Consider the following 5,291-nt stretch of genomic DNA (forward strand, 5'->3'; position numbering starts at 1 on the left):
CCGCTATATTACTTCTAGCGTTATATCTCGTAATAAATTCGTAAGCTTCTCGATTACTAAACTAGATAAGAAGAATCCTAATTCTATAATATTTCTTTTAATACTTAATACTATTAGAACTTTAGCTAAAGTCTAAGCTTAGGCTATAGGTTCTCCTACTACTCCTATACTTTTCTTATATTAATACTTTCTCTAGGCCCGAATTACTCTACCTCCTTAGTCTAAGAGAAATTTATATAATTTAACTACTAGTAAGCTTAGAGCTAATATAATAATAGAGGATATTAAGATTAAAGCTATCGATAACTAGCCTACTAGACGAGTACGACGATACTTCTATATAGATACTAATAGTAATAAGGATAAGCGGCTTCGTACTACTAATAGAGATTTCTATATTTTTACTAACTTAGAATAATTATTATTAAATAAACTTATAAAGTAGGTAACTCGTAAGCGACTCGTAGCTAAATCCTCTACTATACCTTTAAAACGCCCTAGAACTAATAGTCCTACTAAGAATTCTAATTATTACTCTAGCTCTAGTCTTAGCTTTAAGTAGATTTCTAGCTTTAGGTACTACTCTACTATACTAATAGTATACTTTTTTATTTTATATTCTACTTTTATAGGTTTTTAAAGTTAAATTCTAACTTCTTATTATTCTTTAGCTCTATAGCTATTAAGTAGTAGTTATCTCGTATACCTTATATATACTATATTCTTAATAGACCTTATAAAGATATCTTTATTTTATTTCTACTTTCTAATTTTTACTCGTAATCTTATTTACTCGAGTCCTTAAGGATTATATATCTCTTTAAACTTAGCGAGTAGCTCGCTCGCGTTTAGTAGATATTCCGCGAGTTCCTAGGTATCTTCCGCCTTAGAGAAACCCTTCTACCTAACTAGATATCGACGTCCTACCTTAGTATCCTAGTAGTCGAGAATCTTTTCGACTTCCTACTATTTATCTTCGTCTACGTCGATAGGTCTAAGCTTCTCGCTCTCGGGTCGTATACGATATAATTCTAGTAACGATACGTAGAACGTATTATATAGCCTTCTATACTTTATTAGTAGCTTTAGTATATAGGTATTCTATTCTACTACCTTAAGTACTTTAAAAGGCCTTAAGAACTAGTTACTTAGTTTCTTACTTACTCTTCGTATATAAATAAACTTAGAAGATAATATAACTTAGTTTCCTAGAGTATATATCTATAGTCCTCGATACTTATTATAGTACTTTACTATACTATACTATACTCGTTTCTATTATACTATAGTTTCTTATCGAGCTTCTTTAAGCGCTCTAGCTTTCGCTCGTACGAAGTTATTATTATCTTCCTACGATTTTCGTACGATATTAATATTTATCGTAGGTTTAAACGTTAGGACTTAAGAGAATAGTATTTTCTTAGTCGTAGTATTAACCGTCTAATTATAAGCGTACTCCGCGCTAGGTAGTAGTATAATCTAGTCGTCTTAATAGTAATTAACGTAGTAACGTAGATAATATTCTAGGATCTAATTTATTTTCTTAGTCTATCTATTAATCTAAGAATAAAACGCGGTCGAAAACTATCGCTTAATCGCTAGGTAATAGTATAGAGTTTCCTAGTATACTAAAGTAAATATTATACTCTTATTACTTACGATACTCCGGAGTATATCGAATCGAGTAAATATCTCTTCTACTAAGATATCTTCTAGTTCTTCGGCTACGATTTCTACGCGGTACGGAATATAGCGAACTATTTTAGATAGTCGATATACTACTATAAGTAGCGCGTTGTACGCGATTCTCCTACGAGCTAAGGGCGGAAGTCCTATTATAAAGTCTATAGATATATTCTACTACGATTTTTCCGGCTATAGTAGTATCGCTAATAGTTCGTATAGCTTATATCTCGATACTTTTATACGCTAATATATATTATATAAAGAAACGTAAATTCGTACGTTCTTCGCTAGTTTAGACTACTAATAAAAGCGCTTAATAATAATAAGAGTCCTTTCTCGGCCGAAATAGCCCTTCTACTAGAAATTATTATAATTCGTCCTTAGAATCTCTAATCTTATACTAAGATTATAAAGTATATATATCGCGCCTTACCTTCGTACGAAATCCGCGGAGTCCTCGCGCTATACTCCTTTCTAAGCCTTCTAGGAAATCCTTCCTTCGAATAGCTTACTCTACTTATACCTTTTATACTACGCGTTAATACTTTATAGTACTAATAATTCCTTAACTAAGTTACCTAAGATCTAGTCCTTCTAGGCTAAGGTAATAGTATCCTCGTCTACGCTAGAGTATACGTTAAGTTCTACTATAGACTATAAGAAGCGTCTACTTCGTACTAAGAATATATCGTTACTAGACTTTAACTTTATACCTTTATTAAGAGTATCGAGGAATCTATACGCTTCGTCCTTATACGTACCCTACTCTACTAGAGTATAGAAACTACTCTTAATTAAATCTTTAGTTTATCGGGCTAATCTTCGCGTTATAGTATAAATAGAAATATTTATAGCGCTTAAGTTACTATTTAATAGCGAACTTTCCTTACTACCTAGGCGAGATCGGAGAAGTTATAAAAATAAGTTCTTAGAGTACTTTTAAAAAGTTATATAGTTTAGTCGACGAAATAGGCTATTAGCGGAATTCTCCTTTCCCTTTCGATACTATATTACGAAGTTAAAAATATTAAGTACTTTCGCCTAGCGTACTTATCTACGATTTAGCGCCTTTATCGATATAAAATACTTTAATATATTATAATTAGTTAGGACTAGCGTACTAGTTATAGCTCTCTCTAAGTAATAGCGCTACTCCTTAAAAGATTCTATAATAGCTAGTATCTCCTAATTCGATATTCTATAGTTACGCTCTACGACGTTCTACTTTCTTAAAAAGAAAGCTATAGGTTTCTATATTATCTATCCTCGAATAGTACGCGACTTATATATTTATAAGAAAACCGAACTATAAGTCTTTCCTAAGGCGTCGAATTCTACCTTATACTATTATATAGAATTATAGTAGACTAATAGTAGCGTACTATAAAAGTATACTTTTAATATCTTCTAAGCCGCTTTAGCCTCGTCTATCTATTTAAACGGGCCTATCTTCTTTTCTTTCTATATTCCTTTAAGGAGATTAGTAATAGAAGTAGTTACTTATAAGTATCCTATAATAAAATCTCGATAGAAGTTTATAAAACCTAAAAAGACTTAGATTTTCCGGAAAGATATCGACTAGAGCTAGTTTTAGACCGCGATAACTCTTCGAGAGTCTATTAAGATACTCTCGACTCCTATAATAAATTCTAAGAACTCGACTCTCTAAGTCGAGAACTTATACTTCGAAAGCTTAATATATAGTTTATACTTTTAGAGCCTTTCGAGTATTAAGTATATATATTTAGTATATTTTATCGAATCTTAACTAAAGATAAGGATATTATCGAGATATACTACGTATATAATATTAAGGAGCCCCTTTAACGCCTCGTTAATATAGGCTTAGAAAGTTACCGAAGTATTAGTAAGACTAAACGATATAACTAGATATTCGAAGTAGCTATATCGCGTACGAAATATAGTTTTCTAGATATTCTTCTCGTATATTCGTATCCTATAGTATATATTACGTAAGTTTAACTTAGTATATATAGTAGCGCCGGCTAATTAATCTAGTATCTTACTAATTAAGAATAAGGAATAACGATTCTTTACGATTACTCTATTTAAGGTACGATAGTTAATATAGAATCGTAAGCTACCGTCCTTCTTTAGTATAAATAAGATAGAAGCCTTCGTAGACGACTTACTCTTCCTAATCTATCTTCGCGCTAGATACTTATTAAGGTACTCGCGAAATACTCGAAGCTCCTTTATACTAAGGGAATAGATTAGCCTATAACTCGCTATCGAACCTTCTTCTAAAGAAATCGAGTAAGTTACTCTAGTATCTAGCGGTAGCTTACTTATATTTTCTTCCGAGAATATATTACTAAAATTTCGATACTCTTTCGATAAAGAGACCGCTATACTTTCGCTATTATTCTATAATTCCTCCTTAATAGGATTACTATTAGACTTTAAGTCCTTTAAGTAGATAGCGTAAACTCGATAGATTTTAGCTAGCTTTATTACCTTTCGAAAGGAAATAAGAGCTATATACGCTTTCTATACTATACGATAATACTACGTATTTTCGCGTTAGTAAACTTCTAGATCTACTACGTAAAGCTAAGTATACTTAAGAATTATATTAAAGTTACTAAGATTAGTAGCTAGGAACCTATAGGTACTAGGAATATACGTTCCTAATATATTAGTCGTATATAGGGCTATATAGTAATCTCCGTAGACTTAAATTAAATAGCTATCGATAGCGTAAGTACGCTCCTTCGATATCTTCGTAGCGAGGCCTTCCTCTATAATTACTCTCTATAATATAAAGTTTAGCTCCGCTCCGAAGTCGATTAGTACGCGAAGCGTACGCCTTTTACTACTAAACTTCGTATCTATAGTTACTATTAGTATTCGCGACGATATCGTACTACCTTCTAGTAGTCTTAATACGCTAGTAGCGCGTAGCGTACTAGATACTAATTTTTTTATCTAGAAGAATTTATTCTTCTCCTAATTCTTATCCTTAGCTATATCGCTAGCTACCTTATTAGTACTCTACGAGTACTCTACTCTTATATATTTAGGTTAATTATAGTTCTAATATAGCCTATCGCCGAAAGTAAATCTATATTTCTTATTCTTTCTCTTCGACTTATCGTTATATAGATAGAGCTTCGAGCGCTTCTTTTAAGGAGTTTCCGCGCTCGACTTACTAGAAGAATACTTCGAGACTTCTCGTAGTTTAGGCCTTTTACTAGAGGTCCTTTAGAGCTCCTCCTAACGCTATATCGCGCGTAGGACTTACTCTTTAAATTTAATATTAAGTAATTACTTTATTACTTCTAGTCGAATCTTAGGCTTTAATACGAGTAGTAGCTTCTAAGTATACGTCTCGCGTTTAGATATCGGTAGAATATTCGTTCGAATACGTATAAGCTCTTCTTATAGTTCTCGAACTATCTAGCTTTCGCTCTAGCGTTTCCGCTATAGGCGACTTAGTACGAATATTAGGCGGTTCGCTAAGTCTTATACTAGGTTTCGTAGGAAGTAGATAAAGTCTTTCTATATTAGGACGGCCTCTTCTCGGCGCGCCTATACTAAAGTAGTAGTATTAGTTAGGAATATAGCCGCTAAGTTAATACGAT

The sequence above is a fragment of the Exophiala aquamarina genome (genome assembly GCF_000709125.1).
Source record: "Exophiala aquamarina CBS 119918 chromosome Unknown aczIA-supercont1.24, whole genome shotgun sequence".
Lineage (NCBI taxonomy): Eukaryota > Fungi > Ascomycota > Eurotiomycetes > Chaetothyriales > Herpotrichiellaceae > Exophiala > Exophiala aquamarina.